Source organism: Corvus moneduloides, chromosome Z (assembly GCF_009650955.1).
Source record: "Corvus moneduloides isolate bCorMon1 chromosome Z, bCorMon1.pri, whole genome shotgun sequence".
NCBI classification, from domain to species: Eukaryota; Metazoa; Chordata; class Aves; order Passeriformes; family Corvidae; genus Corvus; species Corvus moneduloides.
Window position 1 is genome coordinate 40,761,676 of NC_045511.1, and position 15,659 is coordinate 40,777,334.

The 15,659-nt window shown below is 38.2% G+C and overlaps 1 non-coding gene across 1 annotated transcript; it reads right to left on the minus strand.

The window, feature by feature from the left end:
- Positions 1-9,768: 9,768 nt before the first annotated feature.
- TRNAK-CUU lies at positions 9,769-9,841 on the minus strand. Its single transcript has one exon. It is a non-coding gene; the product is annotated as a tRNA-Lys (tRNA).
- Between the last annotated feature and the right edge of the window lie 5,818 nt (positions 9,842-15,659).

Below are 15,659 nucleotides of genomic sequence, written 5' to 3' on the forward strand. Positions count from 1 at the left end.
CTTCAACAGTTTCTATAGGACATATTAGTATTTTCTTGGTTTAAACACAGAACCAGCTTACTGGAAATAGAATAAATTTGAGAAACTACAGCATATTATACCATGCATGTATCAGCTTCCTTTCTTTATCACAAGACTTACTAATCATGCCAATTATATATGTGTGAAATATTGTCTTGTGACTGAATTTAGAGGACTTAAAAGTTGGCATTGTGAAGATTAACAGAAATAACAGCTGCACACCTCACAAGTAGGAGGTGTCAGGGCAGCTAGGTTATCCTGTGGTAGCAAAGTGGCTAAATGTGTGTGCAGACAACCACGGGATCAAGCTCATTAAGATTTTTGCAACATTGCACAAAATAGTACATTCTAAAGAAGAAGAGGTGGAGGACATTAGATAAAAAGCTTTTGTTTGGGTTTTTTACACCAACTTAAATTCTGTATGCATCAAGCAATTCCTTCTACTCAGTAAATTTGGAAACCAAGCTACATGAAAACAAATGAAGTTCTTTACTTCAAATAATGATTTCCAGGATGGGGGAAACCAGCCAACTTGAAATTTCAGTGCAATTATTTCTAAGCCACATTCTTCTCCATGTGTTTCATACTCCTCAATTTATTTGCACTAAACAAGAGTCAAAAAGACAGATAAGGACATAAGAAGCAGTTTATTAGGATATTCTAATTATAAACCAAAACAGAATATGGTACCAATAGCACCATCAGTAATTATAGTTTTTCCTTTTATAACAATTTCAGTTGTGTTTTGATGTCATGACTTAATGGAATCACATGTTCTTTGTAAAACTTTGCCCATCTCTACATCTTGGATGCTTAGTTCTTGCCTATGAGCTGTCACAGAAGCTTTAAACCTTTCCAATCTACTTTACCCTTGCATTTTCTGCAATCATTCTTAAACTCCTTTGGTGACTTGGAACGCTGCTCCTCTTACTGCTCTTAAGATTGCTCTTTTGCACTAAGAAATTTACTTTACTGGTCCAGTGATTTTTTTTTCTCCTTTAGCATCACTAGCAGCAACAATTGTGTGAAACGTGCAATAGAACACCTCTGAACTATGAGGTTTTCTTTATGTGGGTTGTGACAAAGTGTCAATCAGAGGACCTCAATATAGCAAGCAGCAGCCTGTAAAGACCAAGGATATGTGTATTATACAGAATGGAAATGCTAATTGCTTTCTTCAAAGCTTTATCTCACCCACCTGAATCTTTTTTACCTGCCAAAGTAAACCTAGAAATTAAGAGGAAGAGAAAGGGTTGGGTAGGCTTCAGCCAGTGTACCAGGAGAAGCTCTTCTTTGCAAAAATTTCAGTTGCACAACTATACAGTTCCTAGAGTTCCCTATAATTAAATTATAAGATGCCTTCTACTTTTAGTCAAACTAGGGGTAGAAAAAAAGAAAAAGCTTTATGGTTGTCCAACCATCCACTAGAGTCTTTATATCATAATTCGATTGTAAGCAAGAACCATGGACCTGCATATCACAAACATTTGTCTTAGGAGGTTATACATTCTCCATAAATATTTGCTGTGGGTCTGACTTCAAACATTCCATTTAATTATTTTTCTTCAGTAATTGCCACTTAAACTCATCCTGAATGTGAGTATTAAGGGGAAAAAGAATTTCGTTACCTCTCTTCCTGTAGTTTGAAAAGACATTTAAGATATCTTCCTTCCATAATTAAGTTATCCCTGTTCTACTTTTCCATAGTCTGTAAGTCCTTCTAATCCTATTCGTGGAGCAAGCTGAAAGAACAGCTAGTGACAATATTCTTCCTCCTTGAGAGAGAAGCAGACTGCATTTGAGTTTATTCTGGTTTTCAGTAGCCTGAATTAGACTTCTCAATCTTTCATGAAAGTCTCCTTCCAACAGAATTTCACATAAAATTTATTTAGTTAGTTCTTGCGGTCACTTGAAAACAAAAACTAAGAATCCACTATGTGTTCCCAAGCCTGAAAGACTTGCTAAGGTATTATAGCTATCTCAGTAAGATTCTTACTATGCATTTAGTAAAATGAAGACAGAAGACACAAATTCTCACCAGTATTTCTAATGTTAATTCATAAAGAGAAATTTATCTCAGGGACATAAATCCTATCCTGTGTTGAATAGCAGAAATGAGGCAGAAGAGAAGGAATAAGGAATGAAAATTGTGTACACTGTGTGTTACATAAATGTTAAGGCATAATTATATTAGAGCAACAACAACAAATCAGATTTACCCAGTCTTCCTAAAACTTGAAATGCTTCTTTCTAGAGGCAGATAGTCTCAACTTTATAGACCAAAAAAATAGAAAGAAAGAGGACATCCTTCTCTTATATTCAGCTGAGATTTAACCAAAATCATCACAAGGAAACACCTGTCTTTCCTGCCATGGTCTACCTACAACAGGCACTCCGTCCTACACCATGTTTATTTTTCAGCCTTCTTGCTTTCTCAGCCCTCACAACTGCAAACTGTCTAGTGTAGAACAAGAAACACTGCATTCATGTCAATCTTAAAGCCTCAATTTGATCTGTGTGTCAGGAGATATTTAACTTCATTGCATATTTGCAGACTGTCCTGTTTTTAATGTCTGCCGTCCTCTGTTAGCCTATTGAGCAGTTCATGCTTAAAAACAAACAAACAAACACCCCCCCCCCCCCCCCCCCCCGCAAACCACCACAATTATTTCTTGGCAAACTGGAAACAATTAAAAGAAATATCAGAAATAGATGAACTTAGAGTATCTATCTAACAGCAAAAGACAAGAGAAGCTCAATCAACTTAAGTTCAATACAAGCGGAAGTTACAACTCTAAATAACCAATGAGACAAAGAAAAGGAAACATAAGTGTCGAAGGCATAGTAGGAAATGGTAACTGGGAGCTGAAACTACTAAAGAGATCTAATTTCTGTAGTGGAGGCAATTAAACCAGTGAACATATTACAGTATTTGTCAGCTGATATCTTTATATTAACTCGTGATGCCTCTTCTGAAAGCCATGCTTTAGTCCAACAGGAAACTACAAATTTGAAACAGAAACCACTTGAGAAAATTTTGCATTTTATCACTGTTAACATCTGGCCCTGAGATCTATTACTTGGCATCTACTTCCCTTATCTATATTTTGTTCTATTCTTGGGTTGGCTGAACAATACATGTTAGGAAAAGATAGTATTAGCAATGTATTATGTGCATTGCACACAGTTTGATATGACCACAGGGAAAATTACTTTCCCTGTGGATTTGTGAAAATCTTGAACACATGCTTCATAGAGCATAAACAGGGTGCTCTTACGTGTATAATAGTGTGTGTGCAGTATGACTGCACAGTGAAGTTTAGGAGTAATGACAGAGGACATCTAGAGATGCTCAAGATCTGTATTTAGACCACCCAGTACTCTGCATAGTTAACATGCATGACCTTCTGCAGTTTCTGCAGTACATCTATCCCACAAATAAAAAACAAATGTCATGAGAAACTTTAGGTTTCCTAAACTAGACTTCCTTTGACCACTGACAATGAGGACCTATTTTCACAGAAATCATAAGAAAAAAAAAAAAATACAAATCCCTTAATATCCCTGCATGAAAAGTAACTCTATATGTTTCTTTAACACATTTATAGCATTTCTTTTACTCATACATTTTTCCTTTGATTCACTTAAGCACTCAAAACAGCCCAAGTAAAACAAATGAAAATAAATAAAAGAAAGACAATGAAGAGCAGCCTTTAAGCATGGTCTTGGTTTACAGTTTAATGAACTTATGAAGAGAATAGTTGTCTATTTCATATGGGACCTGCTGCTTTTATGTTATATTTAAATTAATTACATCTGGAAATATTAGTACTCCAAGACACAGTTGTGACTTTTCTAAAACAAAGCTTGATAGAAACTCAAGATTTAGTAGTACAGACATGGGGACAATTTTTTTTTTTTTTTTGCGGTTTTTGATTATATTTGCTCCAAATATTTGTCACAGAAAACAAACATAATTCAGTTTTGACCAGAAAAACAATCTGCAGGGAAATTATTTGAATGTCAGATTTCAGAAACAGTGCACTTCGCTCATTCATACACTATATCAAAACATGTAGAAGAGGTTCAAAGTCATTGAAACTTTTCTTTGCTTAAACAAATGAATGTTAACGTTATTTTGCACTTTACACTGCAGGGTTTTTTGCTTATTTTATTCCTAAAAAATGTATTTTGTCTAAACTTTTAATCATTACCAGTCACATTTGTTGGTGTAGTCACATCAGCACAGAAAGAATTATAATATTAAGATGAAAAAAAACCCCTATCGTAATGATAAAAATAATTAAACACATCATGGATAAGGAAAGCTAGAATTAGTGAGGGACAGTCCTATCCCATTTATTACAAGAAAAGTTTGCATACGTTCACTTTCTTCTCTCAAAACTTGATTTTTCTTTAATAAAAATGTCTGCAAAATATTTAACATTTTACCTATTCTTACTCCTCAATTCAATTGCAGCTTTACAAGATATAGAATTAGATTTTTTTAAAAATGGGAGATGGTTTTTCCAGTAAAAACAAAATGCAGGTTTCTACATGCATCGTGTGGTCTATTTAATATATAATTTTATGGCTTTGGTCTTTGAAAATTAGATGGAGAGTGGTGTAAACTTTAACAGCATGGTCATGCCTTCTGAGTATGATAAAAGAACAAGCAAAAATTTTCCCTGTCCTTGAGTCAATTTCTAGTTCTAGAATTGACATAATTCAAGGTGAAATACCTGGAGAGTGTTAATTACTTTTAATGCCAGTATGTGTTAATTCACTGAAATGTCATGCTTCAAATGGTATTTCTGAAGGTAGGGAATGTTAGAATTTTTAGAATTCTTTTTTTTTTTATTTTCCTCCTTGAGGAAAAGGACATTCTGTATACACTCCAGGAAAGACTAGTCCTGACAAGAATTTCTTCCATGTACAAGCGGCTATCACTACGCTTAAACTTCAACTAAGTCTTAAAAATAGACCACATGCACAGAAAAGAACTGAGACCTGATTTGTACAAGCAAGTCAAGTTCTTAAGCATGTGTGTGTGTCATGGTTTAGGAATCAGTTCCCAATTTAGTGCTCCCCCGAGACCCTCTAAACCACACTGCCTCTCAACATCCTCCCCCTGCCCTCCCCAGCCTGGGAATCGGCATTACCCCACTGCTCCTTCCACCATGCTTACTTACTCAATCAGAGGAAACTACTTCTCCGCTGAAAAGACTCCCTTACACCCATCCCCAGGAAAGATATGATGGGGTATAGAATAACCTCTAGGTCCTGGACATGCCCCTCCTGGCTACGGCTAAAATGAACACTTTCATGGCTGGAAACAGGACTGTGTGAACACGTATGCTCCTTAAAGCTTTTATTCTCCTTAATTTTTGTCTAATAAATCTCTTTTTTTTTTTTGCAGGCAATTTGTATGAGCAGCGGCTGAGGTATTCACAGACAGTTCTTTTACTCAAAATGTATATAGTGCAATTATGCTGAAATACATGCCATACAAAATGTGATTTTTTTTTTTGAGCAATGTGTTTTTAAGTACATTTATTGGACAAGTATTTGATAATTTACAACGCTGCAAGAATCTGTTTCACACTTTTCTAATTGGACAATTATACATGCAAGAGCTATGGAATAAAATGGGAGAACATTATTTAAGGTGAAATTTTGCCCCAAATTAGTATTACCTTTAAGAAAGCATGATTCTTATTTACGGTATTAGTAATTTATTAGGATTTCACAATTTCACACTAAAGCATATACATACAAAACCAATGTAAGCAAGCCTCTCCAGGAACTTTAACATAAATTGCTATAATTTCACTGCCCTGAATTAGTTACATAAACTTCAGCATCACTTGGAGACCCACCCTTTTTCAAAATGTGAAACTGAAATATTTGCGTATTTCACTTTACCATCTTGAACGCTAAGATGATAAAGACTTTCTTCCTTTTTATTACATGATGGCTATCCACAGCTAATGCTAATTTTGACTTGTGCATTTGAAAGTATGTAGTTGCTGTGTCAGCATTTGATTACAGCTATGGCCAACCAAACACCATTTTTAAAAAATATTTGCGTCCTAACTTCATGACTGTTTTAGTCAACTGTGCATTCTATTATCTCCAAAAGCCATCTCCTCTTCCTCTCCAGTTTCTATGACCCTGTTGCATTTAAAGGACAAACAAAAGGGCACAAAATATCCTGGTGCTCTTATTTCTCCATATAAGATCAGTGAATATATACTGCTACTATGACAAGTTTTCTGCTTTATTTCAAATTGTACGTAATATTCAAAGGCATGTAATAGGAAACAAGTAGTTCTTGAACATTGTGGTGCATAAGCAGAACAACACAATAGATTGAATTTTAATGAATAATTTATGCAAACTTATTCCAAATGACCTTTGTAACTCAATAATTCTACCATTCATGAAAAATGAAGCCATTAAAGCTTATGTAAATAAGATATTTTACATGATACTGGTATATATGGACTCAGATGGAAACACTGGATTTAAATACAAAGGACAGATACAGATTCCATCCCTTCCATTAACCATTAATTTCTTTGATATAACTTTCTTGCAAGGGAAATTTACAAATTTCAGAAAACAGGTTCAAACCCTGCCCATTAACTCAAGATTTTAAAAATTGAAATCTATCGACATGTATATGCTTAGATGTGCACAGAAATGTTCTCGTGTGAGTGTGAATTTGCCATGAGTATGTCATGTTAGCATATGTGTTTAATTCATGTTTTTAAAGCAATGATTATTTTTTATTATAAACCAAAATTCAGTAAAATGTGTCAGAAAGAAGATCATCATCTCTTAAAGCAGGTCTTTAATTGATTCTTCTTTGATCTTTGACAGAAAAGAAAACGGAAAAAAAAAAGAAGAAACCTCTCCAGAAATCATATAATTGTAAGTGCAAAAATGTTTTGCTCTATAAGTCAGGTATAGTATCATTAAAGTGTTTTTCTATATCAAGTCATATATTTAGTCATGTAACACGAAGGAAGAGTTTTAAAGGCATCCATCTACAAACTTCTTTGGAATTTTTTGAGGAAGAAGCCATGGATATATTTAATAATTTAAATAAACAAAAGGTGGAGAAGAAAATAAGAAAGAAGGAAACCTAATGGAAAACAGTGCTCTGGGGATTTGATTCCTTCTTTTCATTAGTTGCTCTTTTTGATTGAGTACAGGAAAGGAAATGTATTCTCTTTTCTCTAGATCATTTCAGAATGGTTTTACAGCAAGAAAATGTTACTATCTTAATTTTCTTTGGCAAGTGAAATGCAGATTACTGTGCATGAAAAAAAGATCCACTTCTTCCAGGACTTAAAAAAAAAAGTAAATATGTAATAGACTGCATTAAATTAATACTTAAGCTAATTCTGCTTTAAAAATAGCTTGTCCCCAAATATTTTTGCCAAAAAATGACAATTAAAAACTGTGAGAAAAAATTATTTTCCAGTGCAACTCTTCCACATAATAGTTATAAAGAAGGTGAAATTTCTGGAGGCTTCCCAGACTTAAGTATTTGCATGTCATATTGAGCAAGGCATATGTATTATATTCTTAAAACAATACGGAAGTGTTCAGGACAATTTCTAGGTTGCTATTATAGGAAGTTAGAAAAATTAAACTTCACTGGTATATATCCAAATTTATTTTGTGAGTATGAGAAAATATTTTCAGTGGAAAGAAGTCCAAATGGCTCTATAAGTAATTTCGTCACTGTATCTTTGTTTAAAGCATGCAGATTTGCCCAATAAATAGCATGGACTTAGCAGAGTAGTTAGTTCATTCCTGTGCAGTCAGAGGCATATTCTTGTGATCCCACTTTTGGTTTAGATAAAAAGAAAATCATATCTGAAAAATTGAAAACAAAACCAACTTTGCTTCTAACCTCCTCAAATTTGATGTTTCCTTATTTGACCAGGAAAAACAAGTGTCCAGTATTGATCAGTCACTGAAGTTGAAATGTTTTTTGAGAATGCTGCCTGAGAAGTGGACTTGCTGGCACTTATCTGCTGTCCATCATAGAAATTTGGTATGTTATTGCTACAGTGCGGATACTGTAACACGCGTGTATCAAACAAGGAGGCCGTGAAAAAGAAATATATATGGACCGATTCTTGATAGATGTTTCAGAGATGTTTATTTCTCCAGCCGCATGGCTGAAGATCTGCCGGGGAACTGCCACAGTCACGGGAACCGAGGGTCCTTGCCCACGCAGGGGAACACAAAACAACCAATGGGGAACAAGGCTGACCAGGGGCAGGGAAACCCTGTGCTTCCCCTCAGGGCCCCTCTCCCCCCCAAATGGCAGGGGGGAATGGACCCCGACATTTCACCTGTTTGTTTTTAATAAAAAAGAGATTTTAAACTTAACATTGAAAACAACTGGATAAACATAACAAGAACAGTTTCAAAACAAAACAAGCCACCCTCCTGAGCCTTTAAATGTCCAAACAGATTCTGTGGAACATCTTAAGGCTGACAGAAGGGAGACAGGACTCTCTGAGCATGCTTTGTGGGGAAACTGATGCAGGAGAGGGTTTAATTTCTTCCCTCCCCCTTTTCATCCCCCCCTCGGCATTGGAAAGGGATTTTTGGGGAAACAATTGGCAAAGGTATGGTTTTGTGAGGGAAACCATGGGTGGCAAAACGGATTGGGAATACACTGGGGGTAATAGGATATAGGATAAAGGGGAAAGGTGGGATTAGGAAAGGGAGACTGTAGGGGGGGCCTACAATGGAGATATTGTCTAACATGACTATGATTTTCAGCATATATACTGCCTTTTACATCAACACCATCAGGCCCAGTGACCTCCACTGCTTGTAACCCTCTTCTACCTTGCACAATTTTGAATTCCACCACCTCTCCATCTCCCAAGCTTGGGATGTATTTTTCTGGGTTATTCTTTTTAATAGCATTCTTTTAATAGCAGTTCTGTGAATGAATATGTCTTGTTGATTGTCACATCTCGTTATCAAACCATAATTTTGTTTAACATTATACCATTTTACTATTCCTAAAACCTTAGCTATGGTGATCTGTTGGGGAAGATGAAACAGGAAAGCCTTATAAATATGATTGCCTGACAAAAGATTTTGGGAATATGAAAACTATAAGCGACATCGAAATGAAGGCCACCTTTGAGATACCAAGTCTTAGTTACTGAACAACTGGAAAACAATGGTATGGCCGACTGAAGGTAATCCCCCTTTGATTGAACAATACCCTCTGCTTGCAGGCAGGTCCAAGGGTCAGAGCAGACCCTACCAGCTCAGCAGAAGGGGTCCAAAGAGTAGTTTTTAGAAGTTAAGATGTAACACTCTATGGTAATATAAGAACTCTTATAGGCTGTATGTAAATGCTATAGGATTTGTATCTTGTATTAGATTGGCTAGCGAAAATTAGAATATTCAGTACAGAAGATGATTTATTGTATTGTAACGAGGACTTCTGCCCTTACCCCCTTACTTACTACCCTCTTACTTACTTCCTCTTCACTCACTCTTACTCCACTCTTACCTACTTGCCCTTACTTTTACACTCTTGCTCTCTTGGGCCTGCTCCGAGCTGCGTCTGGCAGCTCTAAGCAGTGCCCCTGTACCCATGCCCTCTGCAATAAACCACATGTTCCAAGATTTGACTTCAGAGATCTCTCGTCTCTGACCGTCCCGACCATCCAACCCACCCAAGCTCCTACAGTCTAGCCCCCAACGTGGGGCTCAAACCCACAACCCTGAGATTAAGAGTCTCATGCTCTACCGACTGAGCTAGCCATGAAACAGTGATCTTTTCCTTTTTCCGAGTGGCTGCTGTTTTCTGTCTTGCTGCGTTTTTGCTTTCTCTTTCGTTTTTGCTCGCTCCCATGTTGGAATTCTCAGGGCTGCTGGGGCTGGGCTGCTCATGCTTGCGCGCTCTTCCCGGGGTCGCATTTGAGGCGGCATGGGCCAGGCCGGGCCGGGCCAGGCCGCTCAGTTCTCCGTGCATCGCCTCCTCTGGTTGCAGCTTCGCTGCCGCTGCCAGGCACCGCATCCACGTCTCGGTCAGGCCCCTGAGCAATGACCCCCCCACACCCTGCTCCAGCGCACGTTTTGGCTGGGTACGGCTCTGCTCCACCACCGCTGCCGCCGCCCGCGCGCCACCCCTCTCGGTTGGGCGTTCACGGGGCTCACTCCGCCACGCGCTGCGCGGGGCCAGGCAGGCACTGCCGGGTCGCGCCACTCCCGCCTCGCCTCGCTCTGCCGCCGACACTGCAGCTCGTGTGGCTCCGCCCGCGTGCGGGAATTGCCTCGCTGCTGCTCACAGAGCGCTCGGTGCACGTGGTCTGGGTCGCAAAGTCCCTGAGCCAGGCTTCCCTTTGCCAGGACACAGCTGACATTGCTCAACAGTCTCGGTAATTAAATAATATTCACAAAAATATTCTTCCATCGGCATATATTTCGACTCAGAAATTAGCTGTGTCCAAACGGTCTTCCAAAAGTCTTTGGTAAGAATTAAATCCCAAGAAACATAAAAAAAGTTCTTAAACAACCATGAAAGGAAGTGTTTCAGCTCCTTTCGAGCTTGAATTAAGTTAAGATTTACAAATCGTTGTTCAAGAATCTTTTCAAGTTTAAGATAAATGTCCATATACAGCTCTGAGAGCCAAGAGTCTTCCCATGGTTCCTCCATAGTTTAGATATGGAATAGCAAAACAAAAACAAGAAGAGGAATCCAAAGTTTCTAGGGTTTACTCACAAATCAGTCGCTTAGGGATCGGGGGTCGTTCTGCTCGCAATTCTCTACCATTTGCTATAGTGCGGATACTTTAATACACGTGTATCAAACAACGAGGCCCATGGAAAAGAAGTATATATGGACCAATTCTTGATAGATGTTTCAGAGATGTTTCTTTCTCCAGCCGCATGGCTGAAGATCTGCTGGGTCTGTTACAGTCACGGGACCTGAGGGCCTTTCCCTGCGCAAGGGGACACAAAACAACCAATGGGGAATGAGGTTGACCAGGGGCTAGGGAAACTCTGTGCCTCCCCGCCAGGGCCCCTCTCCCAGGGCTACATGGCGGGGGGGGGGGGGGGGAGACCCTGACATGTTATTTTTTCAGCTTTTCAACTATTGCTAAATACCTGGGCAGCTTGCTGTGCATGAAAATAGACAGTTAGATTAGCTGCAAGAGGCTAAAGTTCCCAGATCATTTCTTTCCTAGTTGAGGGTGATCTGAGGAGTTTTAAGAGTTGTCTTAGTAAGAGAAAAGGTGGATAGCAGTGATTATGTAGACCTGCTGTGTAGAAGCAGTACCATGTGACCTACACACGTGGAAAGCAGAGTTTGGTTTAGAGAGAAAGCAATAAACCTGAGTTAGTTCAAAGCACAGAATGCAATTTTTTACAGAACAAAATACGCAGGTCTGATAACTTTCAGCTCAGCTTAGGCTGGTCATATCTTATTTTTTTTTGCCACAATCTCATGGCCAGTTCCTAATTTATCATCAAGTGCTCTGATTTGAAAAGCCAACTAGAAGTAGCTAGTTGGGACTACCATGAAGTGGTCACTTGAGACTATATGTGTATAGTATATGAGGAACAGTCAGTTCATAATGAACAGTTGGACAGCATGGGTGTTGTTTTCATGTGATTAAGAAAGAACTGCTGCTAAATGCATGGATCTAGGTTGTGATATTATAGGTAAGAGGAAAACAATTCTTTTTAAACACTTATTCAATTAAACTGTTTAATTTTTTAAGTGTGAGAGTCTCTGAAAGACCACTAATGAGTGCTGGCAATAGACAAAATGGGAAAAAAAAACCAAAACCAAAAACCAACTGTAACTAAGCCTTAGATCAGCTTGAAACTACATCATGCTTGGACACCTTCCTTATTTAACATGTTATCATTGTTTAAGGAGATAAATAATTTTATATCATAAATACATATAACATAAATTATATAATGAACAATGTATGAGAGCCTGCTTACCAAGATTTTCCCATCTCTCGCAGCTTTGTTTATATTGAAATGGTGGATAAGCCATATAATTTCAGCACAATATTTACAAACTCCTTTCCTACAATCATAGTCTTGAGATTTCTTTAAAAAATAAGTAGGAATAGACATTTCTGTCTCATAAATTTTCACAAAGTTCCTTCCTTAACAAACCTTCAATAATATTCCATAAGCCAGTTGAAGGCTTTCAATATTCATGCACAGCAGCCCACAAGCCCCCAATGTGGTGCTGTACTTTACCCACTGCTTTTCTTATTCCACATTGTTTCCCCTGCCTTTCCCCTGCCCCTAGCCCTGGCCGCTCCCTCAGGTTCTCCCTATTGGTTCCAGTACTGCCCCTGTGCCCTGAGATCATTTGTCCATATGCTCTCTCCGCCTCCCTCATCCCCAGAAAAGATCCAGGCTCCCGGACCACGTGGTCTCTCTGCCTCTGGAAATTGGCTTGTCACCATGCAATATAAGTTCCTCTGAGGCCCTCATGGAGAGACCCTTATCGGCTCCTTTACTGTAACCATGTTGTGGAGGCCAGCTAGCTGGAGCAGGTACACAGGGCCATCTGGAAGGGCTACAGGAGAGCGGAACTGCCACTCTATCCTAAGCAGCCTCGCAGTGCTTTCTGAGAAGGCTGCGGCTTGCTAAACCAAACCGAGCAATGCAACACACCAACAGCTCACCAGAGGTTGTAAAGAGTAATTTGATGGTTGTAAGGAGTAACTTGATTTGGAGGTTAAGTTGACAATGTCAGACTTCTACGTATCCCCAGCCAGACTCACTAGATTTCTAAGCACCACCATGCAAATTCATCACGACCATCTGCCCTCTAGGTCCATTGTACTTGGAAGTATCTCAACAGCCACTCATCCAGTTAAATTAGTGTACCACCCATCAACTTTTTGTTCAGCCAAGAAAGTAGATCTACATTCCAGTAATGAAAGGAAGTAAATGAATATACATAGGTAAATACCTACATATATTTATTAGTTTATATTGTGCGAATAAATGCTGCAGCTCTTTCCTGTGAATCCACCTCTCATCATTAAATGCTTTTATCCTTGTGTGTCTCTTCTTAATTCCAAAACTAGATCATTCCTGTCATATGCTGCCTTGCAGAGGAAGAAAACTAGCAGTAATCATTGAAAAAAAGTAAAGGTTTCAATGGAGCAATTAATGATAGAAAAACAGAAAATATTTTTCATATTGACTACATACAGATGCAACAAAACTCTTCTTATACCAGCTCAAAGATCACCTGTAACTGACATTTAAAAACAACATTGTCTCCATAATTCTCTTGATTTCACTATGAAGACTGACAACAGAAATACTTATGTGGCCTCAGCAGAATTTATCTTGGAAGAAGAACTGTGTGATCTAATTGTTTTCAGAGAATTCACTAAACTGTGTGAAAATCTGCAGTAATGAATACATGAAGATCATAGTCCAAGCTTAGAGATAAGGCTAAAAAACTTTTTAAAATAATAACTTATTGTCAGAAAGTATCATTTGTTCCAATGCCTTTTTACTTAACCACTAACAATCTACTTTGGTGCATTCACTAATTCTTTGATGAAAAATTCAAAATAATGTAAGAAATGGTAGTAAATAGGAAAACACATGACAATGTAGAGAATGCAAGTCTTTCTCATTTCACATTTCTCGCCTAAAGTCTGATCTTTGAAAAACTGAAGCGGATCTGATTAAATAGTGCTTACTGATGGAACCATGGTGCTCAGAGACTGCTAAGAAATGCTTAAAAACTGGAGAGAAGTCTAAATTCAGACAATGTACGTTTACCTAACTGATCTTGAATCAATTAGAAAACTCTGAAGGTGAAACATGAGGTAATAAATTTCAAAGAATAAAAACAAGTGCAGAAGAAAAGAAGTCTTCCTATGTCATGATATGGAGACAAAGATATGTGGTCCCTCCTTTTCTGAGTAGACCACATGGAGGTAGAAGTAAGCAATGAGGTCCCTTTTATCAAGGGATAAATGATGCTGCATTTTCAGGACTGAACAGAACTTCAGTTTCAGATACTATATAACATTTTTGTGAATGACTTGAGAAAAATTATACTCTTCTATGGACTTCTATCTGTCTGTGTTCTGTCACTGATCTGTCTGTGTATGGAGAAGAGATGTGTGCCCATCTCTGCAAGGAAGAGTTCTTTAATAGCTTCCTAAAAACATTTTCTGTATGTCAGGTTGGCATTAAATTAGTTAATATAGTGTGAGCTAAAGATGTCTTTGTTAATCCACTACCTTTGATTTAGACTTTGATTTAGACTACCTTTAAACTTAGTTGTTTTACACAGTAAAATATAAAATCTCAACAAAAGTAGGATCAATGATGGAAAGTGGCAAACCAGAGCTGTTCCAAGTGCCTGAAGGAATTTTCCCTTTCTCCAAGTAAGAAATCATGTGCAGAATGCTTGTGTGAGTCCTACAGACACATATACTTCATCTGTTTGAGTCAACACATTGGATTCACTAAAATACTTGCTGAGATTTAACTTGCTAGTCAGTTTAGGATTCCAAACCCCGCATAATGATCCTTAACAAAAATGTGTGCCAAATAATCTCAACTTCACAGCATGATGAGTGAACTTCATGGTGCTTATTTAACTACTTTTAATGTTTTGATTTATTTATTTGATTTTTAATTGTGACTTTTCATTCTGTAGATTCACCATGTATGTATTTAATGTCTACTTGCTCTTTAATAGATTCCTGGAAAACACATGCGCTTTCTTACTCCACCGAACTGCAAGCTCTGAATGCACAAGTTCACTCAGGTATTTGTATTCTTTTAGGCCCTGTTTCCAAATCAATTCTGACGTGCAACTGTAACTAATTCAAGGAGAACTCAGGGGAAAGTGCTGCCAAATGAACTGGAAAGTCATCATCACATTTTCTTTCCTTAACAAGTAGAAAGAGCTGTTAAATGTTTTAGACAGTCATACCAGCACCAGGCAACCTGAGATGACTCGTCATCCTAGAGAAAGACATGTGAGATTAGATTTGCTCTTCGAGACCTTAAGTCTACTCTTATAGTACTACTCCAATGAATCTTTTCAGAGGTCTGACTGCTGAACTTGACATAGTCATGTGAAAAAGCACTAGGTCAGATTTACTTTGAGGTTTAGTTATCTCTACAAAACACTGGGCTTTCAAGAGGAAGGTGGGAGAAAGAGAGATGGGTTCACTCAGTTTCCTCATCTTAGAGCACCTGCCGACTTTTATGTCAGACAAGAGTAAAGAACTTGAAAATCTTTAGAAATACTTAGAAATTCTTATGTCAAACAAGACAGTTACAGTAGTTTTCAACCCTACCCTTCTCTTCCTAAAGCTACTGCTGCCCAGCTATTTGTGTTACGGAGGAAAGTAGTGGTGCTGAATCCCACTGGCAGCTGCTGCCTTTGACAAATACCAGACTGGGGTATCAAGAGCGTTTGACACCGTCACAGGGCCAGCCCAGCATCCTCCCTTGTGTCTGGACAGTACTGCTGGAGAGAGAGCTCTTGGATTTTAAAACCCATCATCAAATGTTGCCTCTGGCACATTTTGATTCTGAGCAATTGGATTACAGAACAAGTCCCA